Source organism: Falco naumanni, chromosome 1 (assembly GCF_017639655.2).
Source record: "Falco naumanni isolate bFalNau1 chromosome 1, bFalNau1.pat, whole genome shotgun sequence".
Taxonomy (NCBI): Eukaryota; Metazoa; Chordata; class Aves; order Falconiformes; family Falconidae; genus Falco; species Falco naumanni.
Genome location: NC_054054.1, coordinates 34,529,270 through 34,551,168, shown reverse-complemented (window position 1 = coordinate 34,551,168; position 21,899 = coordinate 34,529,270). Strand labels below are relative to the sequence as shown.

At 35.8% G+C, this 21,899-nt stretch overlaps 1 long non-coding RNA gene across 10 annotated transcripts in view; it reads left to right on the top strand.

The window, feature by feature from the left end:
- Nucleotides 1-621: 621 nt before the first annotated feature.
- LOC121085660 overlaps nt 622-21,899 on the top strand; it is an 84,458-nt gene continuing 63,180 nt past the window's right edge. For 6 of the 10 annotated variants that reach the window (XR_005827154.1, XR_005827156.1, XR_005827161.1 and 3 more), the window contains exons 1-4: nt 622-777; nt 6,319-6,390; nt 6,766-6,865; nt 17,004-17,129. This is a non-coding gene — a long non-coding RNA (uncharacterized LOC121085660). Of the gene's footprint in view, nt 778-3,240; nt 3,395-6,318; nt 6,391-6,765; nt 6,866-17,003; nt 17,130-21,899 lie in introns of all 10 variants that reach the window. The other 4 variants (XR_005827157.1, XR_005827163.1, XR_005827162.1 and 1 more) reach the window with 4 other exon arrangements.

The following is a 21,899-nucleotide window of genomic DNA, read 5'->3' as shown; positions in this document are numbered from 1 at the left end:
ATACATTTGCAGAGTAATCATTGCTCTTACTTTAGTAAGTTTAATTCTTATGAAGTAATGATCTCACAGATCAAAGGCAAATCCTCTGTGAAATGAAGTGATGAGCATAAATATAAGAACACATACAAAGATGTAAGTAGACCAGTATTCTGGCAGTGGCCAGTAGCTAAAGAATTGGGAGAGAATAGCCGAACGGGGCAAGCAGAAAGTAAAACCTTTCCTGCTGTTGCTTCTAACGTCTGTCAAACCACAGCTTAGGGACTCTGTGAACGTGAAAAATTCCTTTTTTGGTGTGTGTGTTACATAATAGCCTTTGATAATTTTTTTTTTCTTCCGTATGTTTTTCTAATTGCTTGTTAACCCACCTAAGCTTTTGACATCTCCGACATCCTGTAGCTATGGGCTCTACAATTTAATTACGTGCTTTGTGAAAAGTGTTTCCTTTTGTTTGCTTTGAGCCTGCCACTTGATAACCAAGTCTCCAAAGTTTCTTCATAGTGGGAACCAGGGAACAGTTCTCTGTGTACTTTATTCCAGTTAATATTTTACAGGATTTCATCATATTTATCTCATGGGTGTTTCTTTTCCCCCTAGTCTTTTTTCATGCCTCCTCATTAAATAACAACTTTTTATCACCCTGGGTACACTTTTCTGTATCTTCTCTAGTTCTCCAGAGTCCATTTTCAGAGGTAGGGAAGTAGAGCTTTGTTCAATATTCAACAAGTTTTATTCTGTATTCCAACTGTGCCTACCATTCTGCTGCTTTCATGATCTCTTGTGAGTATTGGGCTGAAGTTTATATAGACGTGTTCATAAAGGCTCCCAAAATTCTGGTTAGAGTGGACATAGCTAATTTAGACTCATTATAGTAATAGTTGTTTTGTATTAATGAATGTTGATATTAGTCAGATATTTTCTTGTCCAGACACTCATTATTATGATATATATGATATGATATGATATATGATAACCTTCTGTAGCTTTTTGCAGCTAGGTTTTTTTTCAAATCACTAAATAATTTAACATTGTCAGCAAAATCTCTCATCTCTTCATCAGCATCCCTGGATCCTGCATCTAGACTCTGAATAGAAGAGATATCCAAATCCTTGTTGAGCTTTTCTGCAAAACTCCCTTCAGAGAATTTTTTTAAGAATTATAATTCTTTAATTCTTATCACTTAACAAATCAAGAATCTTAAGGAATATTTTTCCAGTTATTCCAAGTAACTTATTGTCTATAAGACCCCTTGGTGAGGAACTTTGTTAAAAGATTTTTGGACTTCAAGTACATTATGCCAGCCACATCTCCCATGCCACTATGCTCTTGAATTTTTCAAAGAGCTCCAATATGTTTACAAGGCACAATAATACATTATAAAAGCTGAATTAGCATTCCTCATTATATCATATTTATCTGTAGGTCTGCCAGTTTTTAAAATCTAGTTTCCTTTGGTTTTTTTTCCTGATAAAGACATCAGGTTTACTCATATATATTTTCTTCTACTCCAGCTGAAACCTGTCAGTAGAACTGGTTTACTTTTGTTGCCATTGATTCTCTCAGCACTGAGATAACTTTCAGTTGTATTAATCATCCGGCAATTTCATATTTGAGTTTCTTTGACTCTTTGGTGAATATCATGTCTTGTGGTGATTTGTTACTATTCATTTTATTGATTTGTTCTAAGAATTTTTTAACTGAGAGTCCAATTGCAGACAATTCCTACAACTCTCCCTCTATAAAAAAGATTCCTATGTGGAAACCAGTCTAATCTCATCTACAGAAAGCACCAATATGAAGAATTAATTTAACTGCTCAGCTGTGGCCTTATCTACTTTTACAGCTCCTCAATCATCTATTGGTGCTAGAGTCTTTGGCAGACTGCCTGCTTTTGATGCCGAAAAGATTTTATTATTAGTTTTTATATCTTTATTAAAAGTTCCTTAAAATCTTTTCAGATTTTTTTATGGCTTTATATTTCACTTTCTAGACTTACACTCTTTTCTAATTTCCACATTCACACAAAAAATTAATTCCTGAAAGCTGACTTTATGCTAGCAACAATTTAATGAAGTTCTTTTTTAAAACTTATTCCACAACTGTTGTATTTTTTTTTTAATGGGATCTTCTGTTGTTTGTATGAATAAAATTTTTTGAATGATTTTATTTTCTCATGACAAAAAGGTGAGGAATACATTCTTTTTTTTGTGATAGTGAACTGTATTAAAAGTATACTGATGGTATATATAGTTGTACTGCCAGCCCCTAACTTCAGTACTAGTGTGTGTGAATTTCAGTTTTGTTTTGCTGCTGCTGGAACTATGCAGTGTTATTTCTGTATTTTCTCCAAATCTTTGGAGGCACAAAATTAAGATCTGAGGTATGATGCCAGAACTGTTGATTTTGAGATACAACCTAAGGATGCAGTTTTATAATAATTGTTGTAATCATACCAAAAGCTGGATTTAATTTTTTAAGAACTGTGCCTCCAGGTAATTAACCAGTTGCCAAACAAAGGTTCTTTACTTTAGGGTGCTGTTTTAATCCAATGAAGTAAAATCAAGCATATGATTTTGCTATTGTTTCAAAGAATATCTGTTTACATTCTCAAAATTTGTATGATTTAAATGATTTGGAGACATATTGCTGTTCTGTATTCTGCTTCCTGGTCCTGTAGACCATCTATAGGAAAGATTAATATTAACATAAGCAAGTCAACACACATGTACACAGTGAAACTAAGTATTCTGATGTAATATTGCAAACCTCAGTGTAGTCCAGTATATCTAGGACCTCAAGGAGCAAACCCTATGTTTTACATTGAGTAATTATATACCGGAAAAGTCTGTTTCCTGGTTTTGACAAAGATACAACTGATTATTTTTCCCTGGTTGCCCCCTCCTTGCCTTCTTTTTTACCCAGAACGATTTGCTTATTTTACTAGGACTCACGCAGATAGTATATGTGACTTACTTTAGTATGCTGATTTCATTTCTTTCCTGAAGAAAAACTTTTTAAATAATTCAGGACTTTGACATAAAGTTTTGTGTTTGCTAATCTATCAGGTCTTATTCATGCAATTTTTGGTAACATGAAATAGAGAAGACTTTGCCAGTGCCATAGTGATGAATATCTTCAAAATGTTCTGCTTCATTTCCTATTCATTATGTTAATGAAATAACATTTTCATGAATGGAGGTGTTCATCGCCTGGTGTTCAAACTGCCTCTCAATGCCATCACAGGCACCGCACTCATCCCCAGATGAACATGCTCCAACTATCATTACTAACTGCAGAGACATTTCCAATATCCTTATTGGAGACTTTCTGCAGACCATGTCTGGCACATCTGGACACTCTTCCACCTCTTGGAGGTGAAAAAAGTCCCACTTCTCAGGTATTGAGATCACCATTCAGTTTCACTACTTCTGTGATGATTTAAGTGTCCAGCATTCTCTGTGCAATTGCCTGGGGGGTGCAGGCACTGTACCAAGATACATGCTGAAAATCAGTCTGCAAACCTTGCTGTTACTATGAACTAGGATAAAGACAATTACTCACGTTGTGTGTTAGTAGCATAACTCAGAAAAATACAGAATTTGTTTAAGAAAAACATAGTTCACTGGAATTTAGGTGGGGAGCTATTTTGTATCAACAGAACTAAATCCAATTGGAGATGCGGAGAATTTATCAGTGCATCCAAATCTAGGATGTGAACATACAACTTGATACTTAAGCTCCAGAGTGCTGTCTGGTTACTGCAGATTTTTTTTCCATCTTTACTAGCCCCCTGCTTTCCTCCAGGCAATGCATTGACAGCAAAGGTGGGTTTGAAGGACAGTGGATTGAGTAGTTTGCTGAGCAAATGACAGGCATAGGGCAATGAGAAAAGGGAGGTGTAAGTCCCATTTGCTAATGCACCTTAGACCAGTGCTACCAGGGCTATGAGTACAGCTTGAATGAGAATTGTCATTATAAATATATAATTATATATTTATAATATATAATTATATAATGATATAAAACCATATATGATAAACAGCAGAGTGTCTACTGTGATAGCTGCACTATGCAAAGTATTACCTGTTTTGTATGTCCAAATTGTTGAGATTTACTTGCTGGAGGGTGTTTCTTCCTTTTCTATTCCTTGTTATCTGTATATGTCAATAAAATTTCAGTTTTCTGCCTGCCTGTTCTGAAGTTTGCCATCAGCTTCTGCCATTTTACAGCAAAATGCCTTCTATTCAGATAAGGGAATACCAACCTTTTTATTGGTTCAAAAGATGAAGTGGTATTTTCAAGGGGAGGAGTAGAGATGTTGCTTTCTTCTAGTTCTTTCCAGCCACTATAAAAGAGAAAAGGATGTTTATATTCCTCTAAATATATTGACTTTGGAATAGCAAATGTATTTTGAGCTTAAAATCAGATGAAATGAAACCAAAAACTTTACTAGATGCTTTGGACATATTTCAGATCCTTCCCACTTTATTTCCAATCTGCTAACCTACCTGTGTTACTAAACTCCTGAAAAGGAAGATACAGGGTGATGCTTAAATCAAACAGCTGATGCAACAACATTATTATTTAAAGTGTACAAAAAATTTCTAACAAGAATTTGAAGCACCTGTATGTGTCATTGTATTATCATACCTATACCACTGCAGTTATGGGGCTGCTGTGGGTTAAACCCATCTGTTAACTAAATACCATGCAGCTGCTCGCTCACTCCTTCCACCTCTCCCCTGAGGGATGAGGAGGAGAATTGGGAAGGAATGTAAAATTCAGAGGTTGAGATAAGAACAATTTAATAATTTAAATACCATTTAAAAAAAAACAAAAACAAACCAGTAGTAATAATAATAACAAATAACAATTATAATGAAAAGGAGGCAGAAGGGAAGAGGAATAAAATCCAAAAGGAAGGGAGAAAAGAAAACAAGTGATGCACAATATAGTTGCTCCCCACCCACTGACCGATGCCCAGCCAGTCCCCAAGCAGCGATCGGCCAGACCTGGCCAGCTCCCCCCAGTTTATATACTGAGTGTGACGTCGCACGGTATGGAATATCCCTTTGGCCAGTTCGGGTCGGCTGTCCCACTTGTGTCCCCTCCCAACTTCTTGTGCCCCTCCAGCCCTCTTGCTGGCAGGGCCTGAGGAACTGAAAAGTCCCTGACTTAGTATAAGCATTACCCAGCATCAACCAGAAACATCCATGTGTTATCAACATGGTTCTCACACCAAATCCAAAACACAGCCCTGCACTATCTACTAAGAACAAAATTAATCCTATCCCAGCTGAAACCAGGGCAAGATACTAGAGTCATTTAGTTCAGTTAGAAGAATAAAGAAGTGAGAAGTTTGTGAATAACCAAAAATAAAGTATTTTCTATATTTAGAAACAATAAACATTCATAAACCTGGTACAAAAGAGCTCAGCATTTTCATTGACCTAACAGTCAGGCATCCCTGTGCAAATTGTTTGATCCAAACTCTTGCCTGCACTGAGGTGTGACCCAAACTGATTTTTCCAGGCCTTATAAACCTAGCTTTGAAGCTGAGTTCCTTGGGTCTATTTTCTTTTTTACAACTTATCATTCCCCCCTACAACTCTTCCTTATTGTGGGGGACTGTTTTCTCCTATATGGGAAGAGATACAGGGCTAAAAAAGAAATAACAGAGGAATGAATGCTTCAATGTCTACTGGCAGAAAACTGCCATGTGTTTTTTATCACTATATTGTATTTACCTCTGATCTTTACAGGTCAATACACATACTGTGAAACAAGACGTATTTCAGTGAGGATTCACTTGAAAACTTGAGCTCGTTAACAAAACAATTGGAAATCCCTTGGACTTTACAGCAATGTTTTGGTGAAGATCCTCAGTGCCATTAGAATACTTTACTGCAATATTCCATTTTTTTTGTCCTGCATGCCCCTTCTGAAGGGATCTTTCCTCCAGACTGCCAATAAATTATATTATTCCTATGTCTCCTGTAGGCATTCCTTCTTACGTTGTTTCCTTGGGAGTTTGGAATAACCTCCTCCATACCATAACACTTGTCCTTCACTTGTCTCATGAGCAAACATTTGGCTGCTGAAAGTAATCGGTGGCAGAGATGTTGGAGTAGGCCGAATGTTAGTGGTATGTTTAAAATACCAAAACAGAGTTTTCTAAGCTGCCTAGAAAGTTGGGCTTTTTACGTAAAGTTTCGTCAGTCAGTGGAATAATGAAGAAATGTTCATTGGAAAACTGCTTATTTCTGTGTAGTTTATTGTAATACCAGGTCTAATGATGCCTTACTCTTGTATTAATTTCAGTATGATAGTCAGGTTCTCTGATAACACTGAAAACAGCATACAAGACATCACGTTGTCCTGACAAAGAAGCAGGTAAGCATGCTGTCTTCCAGACATGTATAGAGATTGTGTATGTAGGATTGGAGGTGATTTGCTGTTTGCGGGATGGCAAATTGAGGTGTGTGAACATTATTGTATCCATTTCTGATTCCTTCAGAACCTCTCTTCAGACTTCTGCATGTTTTCTGGCAAAGAGTAATCTTGCCTCGCTGTTAGAATTTGACTTTACAATTTGTCTTACTGTATGTTAAGATTGATCCTCCAGAAAGCTGAGGTATTTAAAAAGACCTTTATGCCACTTTCCACCGTAAGCTGACAAAGGGGAAAGAGGGTCCATAGCTATTTAAGATCGATGTAGAAGGTCCTGAGAGCAGTGAGTTGATCCTTCAATTTTTATGTGGCTTTCAGATCTTCACAGATGAAATCAGGAGAGCTGGAGCACAATAGAGGAACTCTGTACATAATTCCGAGCTATGAAATGACCAGAGATGCCAAAGGATCTGGGCTAGTAGGTTAACAAATATTTCTCGAGGGTGTTGTTTTTCAGTATATGGAAGTCATAAATAAGCACTTATAAAATTATACAAATGTTTTAAATTACTTTTTTTCCTAATGAATTGAGAATAAGATCTGATGGATTCGTATGAATTTTGCCACTATAGATATTTTCATTTACACAAAGCTTTTTTCATACACAGACAACCTTTATTACTGCTAGAATCTTAGGGATGCATAAACTTCCGTCAATTATTTTTCCAATTTTAGTGTTTGCTCATTCACATTTTTAGTGAATCATATGATGAGAGGTTTGATTCAATACTTTAGAATATGCTTGTTGTTTTGCCAAAAATGCCACAAGTATTTTTTCTTTAGAATACTGAATAATTTTTCTGAGATGGAAGCATAACATTTACCCTTCTTTCATGTACAGTTAGAGCAATAAGTCACTATGGAAGACAAAATAATTTTAAAATTTAGGGAAAAACCTGCTTTTCTATCTGTAGTTACTCTAATACTTTTGCTTTTGATATCTAATCATGCAGTAGCATCTCACAAACATGATTATTGTGTTTATCAGTGTGGTATAGGTAGTCAACTTTCAATGGGGAATAGATTCTTCATGATAATGCTTTTCTCCCAGGTTTAGTTCTTTTAAACTTACAATGCCTGTAAACTGATAATATCTTAATATTTGTTTCATTTTGATGGTGTTGGTGGATTTACTATCACCGAGAAGCAAATGTGACGTAAATGTATTATATACTAATGTAATACCTTTACTAATATTACTGTGTATTGATATTTTCCATGATTGCTGGACTAAATTTGAAAAATAAAGCTCTTTGCAAGCAGGACAAGAGCTAAACAGCTGTGGTTGTGTTAAGTGTTTCTAAAAATAATAACAGTGCATGGTGCACTGTTATTTCTTTTGTGTTTAAAATTGTGTTAGGCCTATAAAAATCAGTATGTAAAATTTGTCATGAAATAATTTGGAACTTAAGGGGCTGTGGGGCTCAGGATTATGTGTTACAGAAATGAGATTTTATTAACATTGGAAAATGGCCATACTGATTCAAGAAAGCTGTATTGTCTTTCTCAATTTGAAATGACATGAAATATTTTGCTAGGATTTCACTTCAAAGTGTTCAGAATGCACAGTGTTAGACTGGCGTGCAATTACTGCTAGCATGGGCACAAGCAGAAATGTATCTGGCTCCAAAGATTATGGCCTTGGATATCAGCGTATTTTCTTGGTGCTCTGTGACTTGTGAGAATATTGATTAGAGTGAAGATAATATCGTAAAGGGGTACAGACCACTTAATGTTTGCCTCGTGCTTTATATGTATAAATGCTTATACAAATGATTATGTTGTGGATGCATCCTATGATATTTCATTCATCTGTGTGTGCACAGAAGATTCTAGAAGCTTCAGAGTGCTAAAAATGAATTTAACCAAATAATTTTTTTGATGATGATGACTATGAAGATGATGATTATTGCTACAAACATGCTTACCACGGGCAGATTTTTAAATGAATAATTACTATAAACTGATACAAAAATGATAAGAAATGCACCATCCTGTCATGGAAATCTTTAATGACATGACATTGGAAAGTCCATGACAACATACAGGTGAAAACCTACTTCCATTAGTGCAGATTTAATTGAGAAATTGTGTAAATATCAATGGAATTCTTTATCTGGAAAAGCCTTTTTATGCACCCTTCAGTTGTCTTTAAGCAAACATTTAAATATTTTTCTGATTTACAACTTTTGAGAGATTTTAACTAGGATGTTTTTCTGCAGTTATGTGTAGAGAGGCATATGTGCTCTTGTCATGCTAATTGCATGGCTGTCCACCTTGGGACACTCTTCAGCTGTGCTCCTATTCCTGTATTTCATGTTCAGGTCTCATCCTAACACACAGCCGGGGTGTGACGGAGAGTGCACCTTGGCTGAGAGTTTAAGAACAATCTTAGTTCCCATAGGATTAGTATGCTCTGATTTTGATCACTTTGATTCTAAAATGGATTCTAAAGAGCAGATGTGAATTACATTTTTATTCAAGTATGTCTTAAAATTGCTTCAGGCTAAAGTAGTTTAATCTTCCAGTAAGATACAGGCAAATAATGTTGACACAGTTAATAAAAACAGTTTTAAAGCTTAGTTGGAACATTCTCCTTGGCTTGGAATTAAACACAGCTCAAGTGCAGTTTGCTCTCATCCATAATGGCTAGTTAAACATTGTTATATTAATTTTATTCTGAAGATACCTCTTGTAAAATGTTTTAATACAAGTATATCTGGCCTGCAGTATCGGTCAGAAAGCAACTGCTGTTGGCAGTTATTTCATTTCTAATGTGCAATAACACAGCAGAAGCAATTCAGTGAATCACAGAAGTAGCTTCAGGGAGCCCATAGGCCATAGAACTAATTTCAGCCTGTAAATAAATAAAAGATGTGAAAATACAGTTCCCACTTTCTCAGTGGAATCAGAATGACAAGGTCAATAGACACGGATTACTGAACTGTACACATTTACAATATTGGTACTTGTACCACACAGAGTATAAATATACAAATCCTTCCCACCCTGTCAGTCTAATGAGAATTATGTTGTTTACAAAACAGTGATACAATACTTCAGAGAAAAGCAACATAATTTGCTTTTGTTTTAATATGCAAATAATTTTCATGATTCAAAGGAACTGATTTTGGAACATATCCTGGTAATGGCCATAGAGACTGCTTTTTATTTTCTGATTCAGCCTGAGAAAAATATCAGAATTTGTGCTAAAGTTGCCAACAGGAAAGTAAGAAATAAAGTATTCTACCCGTTTCCTCATTTTTACTATGTTTCAGTTATATTTTATTTATAAAAAATAGTTCACAACATTAGGAACAAATAGGGGGGAACAAAAAAGCCCTAGAATTTAGAGGAAAAAACCGTTTTGTTAAATTCTGGTGCCAGTTACTCTCTGGGTTACAAGAGTTAGCTGAAATGCATAGTAATATTTTCTCTGGTGGCCATTTTCCAGGCATATGAGATCAGAATATCTTTCTTTTTTTCTTAAAACCTAAGAAGTTTAATATTCTGAGGATGTAGTTAACAGTGCATCTACTATAACATAGCTGGAGCCCCCAGATCTGCAATTTTTTCCTGGGTTATCATTTTGTTCTATTCCTACATCAATGAGTCTTTTGTCCTTGGTGAAGGAACAGTCCTTTCCTCCTCTTCATAGCTCCCAAACAATGAGAAAACCTTCCTGCTCAGCAAAAAGAACACACAGAAGCCATTCAGACCAATTAATTCCTACAACTTCTGCATACTGGCAGTGATCTCTGTTTCTAATTTATTTAGGCAATTAATAGATACAACCCCCCTGTCTCCTCCCTTGCCTCACCTATCTTCCTATCTGTTTAGACACTGAAACTTGGGCAAAGTCAGACAACAATGAAATCCAGAAATTAGGTTGTGATAATACAATACAATAATATATCTACACTTGACCCGTATTGCCAAAGTGCTTGATAATGTCATTTAATTGCATTTCTCTGATGAAATCTTATGATAGGACTACTTATTAGCATTGAGTATCTTGGAAATCAATCTTATGATATGCTTACGAGACATATTTTGATCTATTTGAAATGAAAATCTATGTCATTACAGTATATATCACATAAAGAGTTCCTTTAACTGTCCAGACTTTTACATATGCCAAACATTTTGTATCATTATCAATTGACTTAATAATTTTTCCTCCTGCCTCACTGGATAATGATTCTCTGCAGCTTGGTAAAGTTCATGAAACAAGAGGAGCTGTTGTCTGTATAATGTCTGCCCGATTTACTGCAGAAATAGGTAGATTTACCATGACTGAAGGAAAAATCCAGTGGAAAGGAAATCTTCACATTGAAGCAAATGAATATGCTGCCATGAAAAAAAAAAATTCTAACTATCTCTGAATTTTTGCAATGGCAAGTGTGCCTTTTAAACCACTATTGTCACATATCAATTTTAATTTTCTAGAACATGTCATATTTGTTTTTAAAACATTCTATTTTGCATTCTCAGCTATAGCTAAATCCAAGGGACTTCTATCTTAAAAATATAAAGTCCTATCTAACATTCAGTACTGTGGGAAAATCAGATACAAGTATATTGGAATAGGCATTTGATGTAATGGATGTTTTTACCTTACAGTTTCTCTCTTCCCTTTTTGTTAATTGGAGAGTATAATCCTATTTTCTCACAGGAGCGTGCAACAATACATTAATTAAGGTTTGGAAAGTATTCAGATTCTAGAGTACCAAGACCCTGATTGAAAAGCCCCTGAGAAAATCTGTGTGATTCAGTCCACAAGGAGGAATTGAATACTGACCAATAAATAAGGCCTATAAATACATATTGAAAGCCCAGAGAACGTATTGAAGAACTGCATGTCAGGTAACTGCTGTCTCTCTGCTGTTCTGTGTAAAGGTACAGTGTGTGATTCCAATCCAGATACAACACAACAGTTTTGCAGCTTGCAAACAGGGATGCGTATGTGAGTTTGTGTGAAAATGTAAGCTCATGACAACTGGATAACCAGTTTAATTTTTTGTAAACAAGCAAAGAAAACAAAACTTTAACTGAACTGTTAGAGCTAGAAAGGCAGAAACCAACTGAAATATTGTCAATATCAAACTATAAATTAAAAAAAAACCAAATCTGCTCCGAATTTATCTTCCCAGATCTTTTTGGTTATATAATGACAGTTTCTTTCTGCTTGGTTTTTTTTTTTTTTTTGGTCTTCTTTGTGGAAGACCATCAGAAATAATAAAGGAAATCTATTCTTTTGGCTTTCCTTTAATTAAGCTGTTAGGCAGTTAATTAAGTTTAAGAATGTGAGTGATCTGGAAGGCTTCAGCAGAACCGCATACACGCTCAAGGTTAAACATATGTTTTGGTGTTTTAGTGTTGCCTTGTAGATGACATCCAGGAAAACCTAAATGCTCAAATGAAGAATGATTTAAGTTAATATGATATTCCGCAAACTGGTCTGAGTTTTCTTGTATGGCCTATGGCCTTTGTGGACAAAAAGAGCCTATAGCTGTGTTTCTAAGAGCTGCTCCACAAAGGGAGAGAGAAAGGCAGTTCCCAAGCAGAATCAATTTTCTCAGGCAATGCCGTAAGCTTCCTCTCAGTTTCCATTGCAGCCCAGGGAAAAGTCACTTGAATTTCACACAAAACTAGAATTGCTTTACATCTGTGTTATATAAAGGACATTGTAGACATTCTTTTATTCATTAAGTTAAATATGTGATATCCAAGTTATCAGGTGTACAGTGTGAGTTGACATCTACTGTTTATCGGCATATTAAGTTATTTTTAAAATATGATGGACTTGATTTTATTGTTGTTGACTTTGATAGAAAAAATTCCAAGTATTTTAAAGATTACAAAGAGGCTTGAGAAAAGTATATAGGTTGCAAATACGATAGCATCAAATGCAGTTATGGTGTATGTTGTTCAACTATCTAATTCAGTCATTAATCAACTACTATGGGGAGTGATAGGAGGTCTATTATTACTGACTATTTACAGTTATTTGAGAAATGGTAGGATACGGGGTTTGTAAGGAAGACGTACCAGAAGGCAATTACCTAACAAGTAATTTGATTAATACCATAAACCTAACCTGTACATTTGAATGTCACATGTGAAATCAAGGCTTGTAAGATGACCATGAGCCTTATATTGTTATTTACCTACTGTGTACACCACTTAGAAAAGACATACATGATTGTTATTAGTGAAAGAGAAAATAGTGCTTTTTTCAAATGTTTTTGAAATCTTAACAGGGTATGGTGGTGTCAATACAGGTACTGGAGTTACAGGATGGTTTTTCAAAGCAACATACTTAAAAAATGAAAACCAAAATACATTTCTAGATAGAGGTATATCCAAAGTCCTGCAGAGCTTCCGCAAGATGATGGAATCAAAAAAATGTCACTATTAGAGGAGTTTGTCCTCTGCCCTTAAGCATAAATGAAGTGAAGATGTCAGCTCACATTCTGTCTTCTCTGTGACTCCAGATATGGAACAACAGCATTGTGGCTAGGCTTTCACTCTCTGTTTTTGTAAAAGTGTCAACTTCTGTTTCAAATGCACCAGTTCTTATTTTTGCTTTCCCATTCACCCATGATAGTTCACCAGCCAGTTTAAGGAAAAACAGTTTTAAGAATTCATGCCTCGGTGATATGAACACCTGAGCTCCCTTGTGTGTTTCAATGCAGGAGCTAACAAGTGAGGACAGGTGATTTGTACTGTAGATAATACACTGTTGGGTACCCCAGACGTGTGTCTACTCCTTTGTCAACGATGTTAACAAAAGGCAGGCATGCTGAGTAGTCAACCAGTGGTATAAAATATTTGTCAAATGGATAGATTTATTGGAAAGAATATACTATTGTTGCTCTTCTAATGTATTAGTAAAATGAACAGATAAATAAAACCCACAGCTGAAGGGCACCTTTCCTATGAAATGTAATCATTAATTGTTTAAAAAAGAAAATGGAAGTCTTAATGTTTCTTTCATTGACATTAAATTATGTTTAGCTTTCTCTGGAAATCCTGTGGAGCTGAATTTCCCAAAGCTATATTTATGTTTTTCATGCAAATGTCCTGGTTTCAGCTGGGATAGGATTAATTTTGTTCTTAGTAGATAGTGCAGGGCTGTGTTTTGGATTTGGTGTGAGAACCATGCTGATAACACATGGATATTTCTGGTTGATGCTGGGTAATGCTTATACTAAGTCAGGGACTTTTCAGTTCCTCAGGCCCTGCCAGCAAGAGGGCTGGAGGGGCACAAGAAGTTGGGAGGGGACACAAGTGGGACAGCCGACCCGAACTGGCCAAAGGGATATTCCATACCGTGCGATGTCACGCTCAGTATATAAACTGGGGGGAGCTGGCCAGGTCTGGCCGATCGCTGCTTGGGGACTGGCTGGGCATCGGTCAGTGGGTGGGGAGCAACTATATTGTGCATCACTTGTTTTCTTTTCTCCCTTCCTTTTGGATTTTATTCCTCTTCCCTTCTGCCTCCTTTTCATTATAATTGTTATTTGTTATTATTATTGCTACTGGTTTTTTTTTTTTTAAATGGTATTTAAATTATTAAATTGTTCTTATCTCAACCTCTGAATTTTACATTCCTTCCCAATTCTCCTTCCTATCCACCTGGGTGAGGGGGAGTGAGTGAGTGGCTGCGTGGGGCTTAGTTACCAGCTAAAGCCCTTAGTTTTGGAGATTAGTGGATTTATGGGGGGGTGAATACAACAGGCTTTTAAATCTTAATATCTGGAGAGTATATTGACAGGTCATACTTTGATGTGAGGACCATTTCTCAGTTACAGCACAAGGAAATCATTAGCATAATAATACATCTGACATGTAAACATTTAGACCAGAAGTATATAATGTTAATATAGTAACTATATATTATACTATATAATATACCATATATTATATAATATATGATATATAAGCTAAAGACATACTCTCAAATTACTTATACTCTACCTTTCCTCTCTTTCAAAGTTTAAGATATAATATATAACACAAACCCTGTGTCCTTTTAACTGTTACAGAGAAGAGGACAAAGGGAAATTAAGGAGTGACTGTAAAAATGCTACTGTAAGAAAAGCAAAAGTCCGTAAATGCCCAGAACACTGGCACCAGCATAAAATTCCAGAAGCAGCAGTGGTGTCAAAGAGAATTTCAAAGTTATAAAACTCTTCTCACTCATCCCTGTTCCAAATCTTGACATTCAGAATGGAAATTTAGAAAAAATGCTTTCAGACTGAATACTTCATTGGCATTTTTTCCATCTCTTTCATTATTCAGACAGAATTTGTTTCCTTTTGTTTTCAGTAAAATCCAAGTCGATGAAAACTGGAAACTTTACTGTGTCAGATTAAAAAATGATGACTGAAAGATAGTGTGCCCTTTCACAAGATAAAAATCAGGAGTGAATTAGCTAATTGCAGGAAGGACCCAATCTATCAATTAATCTACTAACATTTTGCTTATTTTTAATATTTGGGATAGCATTTTTCTTCTAGTTTTCAATAGAAGATTTGTTTAACACAGAACATGATGCATTACTCATACTGCCTTTCCAGTCTTACACACTAATTGTAATCATCATATGATGAGAGTGCATGGCTTGTTAGGCTCTCATGAGGGTAGAAGAAAGAAAACAAACTGTTATAAGAAACAATTTAGAAGGCTGATAGGCTTAGCTCTCTAGGTGGGAATAATTTTCCACTCAATACACAGTTGGGACCCATATGCAAAGAAGGAACACTGTAGGGAAAAAAAAGCTAACAAATCCATAGTAGATTTTAGCGCATCTTTCACCACTATTTCATTCATACTGCTTGTTTGTGGTTCCCGAAAAGCACACTATAGGAAGCTGAAAAGGAAAGACTTTATTACAGATATTTTAAAAACCATACTCCGTGTTGCTTTGAAGTGCCAACTACCTTTAGCTTTAACAACAGTAGTATGCTTAGGACCACATTTGTGATATTTATATATGCCCTTACTAGAGGAATGTGTTATCCACGAATATAGCTGGCTAGTCAATTCTTAATGACATGTTCTTTAAATCACATAAAAAATGGCTCCAGTCTGAAGACTTGTGATATAAGTAAGACAAAGGGGCACCGGACAAGGAGCTTTCTTAGTAGGGGAAGTACTTTCACTTCTATTGTCTATGGTACTCTGTGCTAACCCAGCTGCAATGATGTCAGGAACATACTATAAACTCTTTCTTAAAAATATAGCAACTTTTGAAGAGTGGCACATGTGCTGTATCTAAGAATACTGGACCTTTCTTGACTAATCTGTTCACTTTCTAACTACGTGTCTCCAAGGCTTTGTATTTGCTCACTGCTTGAGATTTTTTCTGGTGTTCAGGCTTCTGGACAGCTTGGTGAGCTTGGTAAAAGAAATGAAAAGGCATTGTTTTCCCATCCAGGCTGCCATCTGTGGCATCTTTCACTGTAGATGGTCGCCAGAAAGAACATGAGGAATGAATAAGGATGGGTTTCTTACTTCAGTTAGTAGAAAAGGGTTGAGGGCATCTAAGTCATGAATGTTTTGTAGCAAAAATCTTTTATACGTGCCACCAGGGTTTGCTATGCTTCCAAGCTGTTGTCTGCAATGTCCATTCTGCAGGGCAATTACAGCTGGACTCTGTGAAACTGTTGTGTTGAAAACTGTCTGGGTCACAAGCCTTTTCAGGGTGTACATTTTTTGTAATACTTTACTCCTAACAAGCCAGATTACATTCATACACCAAAAAAAAAAAAAAAAAAAAAAATAAATGTAGGAAACATGTCTAAAAATAACTTGAATAGAAATATAGTGGTTCTACAACAGAAGGGGGACTAGTACCAAGAGTTCATTGTATTTAATGAAACTCACATTTTACGTTTTGTGTAAAATCCCTGTGCCTTCAGACTTGCACAGAGTATGGAGTCTCAGCAGATGCACAGGAATATTGACCTATAAAATCCACTCCCTGATTTGGAAAAGCACATGTCCTCCTTTGTTCTTGACAGTAACTAGTTCCTTCTCTGTCCTGACAGTCCTCAGATTTTTAGTAATACCGTTAGGGAGGAGGACTAGCCACAGATTTTGATTTACAGTAAATTTGAAAGACAGGATTCTTGACAGTACCCCTAGCACCATGTTAGGCTTTTAGCTCAGCTTGTCTTTAGCTCAGCACTGACTTGAAATGAAGCATGTCAATCACTGAGTCGCAGCACCACCCCCTGCACTATCTGGTTTTGCTTTGAAGAGGTCTCCTCTTCAATGCCTGGTATTACTCACCTTATGAAATCTGACAGGATCACAGCCTAAGACAGTACAGCTATGGGCCTGTTTTGCATTACTTAGTGCAGTGGACACATGGTTTCCTGCCACAGGGGGAGATTCAAAGACAATTTGAACTCAATCTCAAGAAAAATCAAGAGGAAGACTCATCAATGTCAATCTATTTCTGTAATTTAACCTACATAATGCCAATAAGTGCTATTTCTGTGAGTAGGTGTGGTCTTCAATTACTAACAAAAGTTTTCTTCCAGGGAACCTCACTTACATCGATGCTGCCCCATTAGCAAGAGGCAAATCTCTTGAAGTATTGTCTGGTTATGACTCTCCTGGATTCATTCCATTCCTTCCTGTTCTTTGGATTCCAACTTTGTCTTGAGGTAACATGATTGTCTAAGATAATAAAGTTTCCCAAATTCATCTTCTTTCTGTGTGGGCAGCCTTGCTATGCAGTTTTTTTTCAAAGTATTTGTGTTTCATCAGAGAGTAGAGTTCTTTAAACAACAGTATTATGTTGTCTAGAAAAAAAGTGAAATAATGCTTATGGATTATTGTAGGCAATGTGATGTCAAGAAGAAACATTTTAAAACATTAAATTCCAAAACATCACAGAGTTTACTGATGATTCAGTATCAGTGTACATATGTCAAGTGTCAGTATAGCACACTGCTGATGATTGCAGCACCTTCTTCTGGAGTGTTTAGCTTTGATTTTGAAAGAGGTAAGACAAAATATTAAATGCATAAGGTATATTCATTTTTCTCCTTTATTAGTTAGTAAACTCACAGAGCCATGATTCTACTGGTCATGGCACTACAGATTCAGAGCATTTCATCAGAAGCTTGTGAAATATACATAGTTAGACAGTCAGACAGTACATTTGTGTCAGAGCTGCATGTCTAAGATGCACAAATACACGTGATATGTGTACATATGCAAAAAGAATGTGTAAGCACGTTTAAAAGAAAATAAAATATAACTTTGAACTCTTTATTCTCAGTGTCTGTAGTTCCACTCTGTTCCCATTGATGCTGAACATGTTTTGGTGCTTAATCAAGCCAGGGGTTGCTAGGCATACCTTCAGTTTTAATTTCTAAGAGTAGCACTTTAGTGTGACAAGTCTACTGCAAAAGATTATGTTTTTACTGATTTCCTGAATACTGCTAGGTGAGTTGACATTAAAAACATATTATAGAAGTACAAGGATACTGACAAGTGACAGCTCTAGGTCAATAATGAGGGAAGGGTGAAGGTTTCTTGCCTTAGTTACTGTGCTATTGAAGTAAATAGCAGGCAGACCACCTTTGAAAATGGTCCTTTTGTACTGCATTTGTTTGCATGTTATTATAGGACATTACAGAAGAACTGCCATGCAATTTCAACTTGGATATAATTTTAGGTTCTTTATTCTCAAGCCTGCATTTAGCTGATTCTTTTTGTGCTCTGTTTGGCACTGGGTTTCTCTGCTTCACATGTTGCATCTAGATACCTGTCTATTCACTGCAAATGTTAGCTAATATGAACCACAGTTTTCTGGGTGCTGTCACTGTTCCTACATGAAGCAAATAGGCTAATGAGAGACACTATCACTACGCTTTATACCCAACTTCATCTTCATTTTGCTGTTCTAGACTTGCACAGATTTTTGCAAAAAATAAGATTAAATGATGTTTTGAATTTTCTAGATCTCTTCTCAATAGGGTGACTGCTTCACCAGTAGCACAGCAGAATTACCAACCCAGACATTCTGCAGTGGTTGTGTTCTTCTCTACTTTCTATTTAGCTCTTATTTGGAAAAATCTATTTTGCCTATTTTTTGCTGTGTCATTCTCTGTTGACCTATGGCACACAAAAACCATGCATTCACTCAACATCTTAGCTCTTGAGGACATCCTCATGTCCATTAGTGAGTGATCATATAACTACATTGCTGACTGCTCATTGCTCAGAGTCCAAAAAGTGCACAATTTGATAGAGTCTTACATCTTTGTGAAATATCTGTCTTTGAATTCTGTCTGCATCAGAAGAATTGGAAAAAATTAATTCCCAGAACTCTTCAGTAGCTTCAGACAAGTTAACACCAATGTAATTTGGCTAATACCATGTATACTAAATGCTCAAAATTTTCTTTCTGTATTTTCAGGAATGAGTCTAGAATGCCATTATTTTCCTTATCTTGCTACACTGACTTCATAAATCCTATTATGAAATGCTTGTTTTTCTGTTCATCATCCCAGCCTCTGCTCCTCAGTCCATTTCTGACCGGTGTCTTCCACATCCTTCAAATGTGGACCACAAAATTCAACAGTTAGGTAGTTTCCTCTACTAAATTGCACAAGAGGTAAAACTTTCCCTACTTGATGTTCTTCAGTTTATGCTCATAATTGTTACATGAGCTTTCTTTGCTGCAGTTTACTCTGACAGCTATGCTGATGTAACTATCTACAATGACCCATATGCCTTCCTTTGAATCACTGCTTTCCAAAGGCCATTTTAACCACTCTTGAGGTATAGCTTGCATTCTTGGTTTCCAGATGGAGAACCTTGAATTGGGCTGCTTTAGGATTTCTTTAACCAAGTAATTCAGCTTATTATTTATGACCCACTGCACAGTTAAATTTCTGCCATATGTCCAGCCTCCTTTTTGGCTTCACTTTAGGTTTGAAACGGATGAATGTTTTACTCCATTTCCATTAACTAGCAGTTAATTTTTGACAGAAAGTTTTAATAATTGTGTTCAGTTTGCATCTCTTGCCAGTCTTTGGTCAGAGTAAAATAATAATAAAGCCATGTGCGTTGTTCACTGGTGTGTGTTAGCTATGGAACCCGAATAACAATAATATTGTATGACACAATATTGCTAACAGTTTTTCACTGGCTATGTTCTTGTACTAAATACACAAATTTTGTTTGAATAAGTAGTTGACAAATGAAGACATTGATTTTAATGTCATTTCACCAAGGTCTCAATAAAGAAAAAAATGTAGGCAATAGGATTTGTATAAGATTAGTAGACAGAAGCATTCAATATATACATTACATTTAATGTCTATATGCATTATATCACTGGAGCACCTACTCTAAATTGCTTTGGACAGAAATGCTGTCATATGAAGAGGAAACCAAAAACTTCCCATGTTTGACAAGAGTGATTTTAATTATTGTTATTCCTTTGCAAAAGACTATTAAAAAAAAAAAAAAAAACCAACAGAAAGAACTTTAAACATGTATCAGACAGTAGCCAGAACAAAAAATAAGATTAGGAGCAACAAAAAGGAGTAAAATGATAGTAAGGTTGGAAAAATGAACATTATGTAAAAAAGAATCCAAAATTCACAGTCAGAAAACAAAATGAAAGATGAACTCACCTGAAAAGCACATAAGGCTCATAGAATTAAACTTAGTTTTTAAAATGGGAAGTTTTGTGATATATATATATCTGGGCTGTCTGCATAATTTTCACTAGAATATTTCCTGTAATTCACTAGAATATTTCCTCATGGTGTTGCCCAGTAGGAAGCTCAGGGTCCTAAACTGGTGTAGTTTGGCCTTCTTTTTAAAAGATACCTGCAACTATAGGTAATACTGTACATATATGTATTACTAATGTTTAGATCATTTACCTAGAAGCAGAAATATTGGAAGGATTTTCTGGCTCATTGTGAGGGGTTTGCTGTCAGCGTTTCCCTTCACAGTAGACTAATCATCAAATTATAAAACAGTCAAAAGGAAAGAAGACTCCAACATATGAGTTGTTAACCCAATATACTGTCTCCATCTAGATCAATAGTGGTCATCAATATAGAGTGATCATCCCATGGTATACTTCTAGCAGTCTGGACGATTGCTTTTCAAAGGTTGTATTTAATGACCACCAGTAAATGTAAAATAATCAATGACTTGCCTAACCCTGTTTTGAACCAGTTTACCTTTTTGGCCTCTACAACATCTTGTTATGAAGAGTTGTACAACTGAACTATATGAATTATGATTTGATTGATTCACACACAATATCCTCACTTTAAGGGCCCCTTCATTCTTTTAATACAAATAATACACTGAGTAAGTATTATTTCTTATCCTCTGCACTGTACCATTCACTAGTTAATTTCTTTCCATGTGCTTTGCTCCTGCCTTTCTCTCTTCCAAGTTAACTTGTCCAGACTACTTTGTACAGAATGTAAAAAAAAAAACCACAAACCACCAGGAAAATGTGCACACTTGGATATGTCATTTAGATGTTTTTCAGGCAGGTACCAACTGACTTCTGAGTTTTCCTGACTGGCAATGGTGGTCACAGAAATAGAGACTTCTGGGGTCATTTTCTTAGACTTAGTTGAAGTGTATCCAGTTAAGTTTGGAATTGACACAGACCTCCCATATATAAAGACACTAAGGAGTTAGAAGGAACAAATAGTTTATGTCTGATGTTAGTTCTACTATCTTGTGCATATTATTTAGTAAGAGAAGAGAAATTCAACCCTTTCCTGAACTTTGTCAGCTTATCTTTCTCAGGTTTTTGCTAAGTGTTTTAAATGAAAGAGAATGGTTGTTTACTGTTGTAATAGTGGGGTTATTGTCATGCAGTTCCCTTCTCATTCTCTCTAGGTCTTTTACCTTCCTTTCTGTTTTGTTTTGTTTTTTTTTTTTTTTTTTTTTTTTTTTTACCCAACTGTTTTTATCTTTTGCTAATGCTCAAGTCTTCATTATGCTCTTTAAAACTTCTTTCCTTCTACAGTGCTCCTTTTGTTATATATAATGGGTCAAAATGATCTCTGGCACAAAGCCACAGTATTAAACCAGGAATTAATATGGACCAGTATTCTTAGAGTGAAAAATGCTTACAGTCATTTGAACACCAAAGATAAGACAGAGAGGCATATTTCTAAAATCTTTGCAAATGAACGAGACAGGACTGCTCTTTAAGGGAGTTTCAACTGAACATAGAAACAGACTGAATGCAATCAATCAAAAGAGATTTATTCAGGAGTCATAAATTAGGCTCTACCTTACATTCCTTCTGTCTCCCTTTCTTATATATCATCTCTTGTCCTGACATTCAGTCTGAAGTATTTCCTCCAGCCCGTAAAGAAAGATTTTCCAAACTCAAGAGTCCAATTAGGAAAAACGTTCCCCTGCCTTTCAGCATT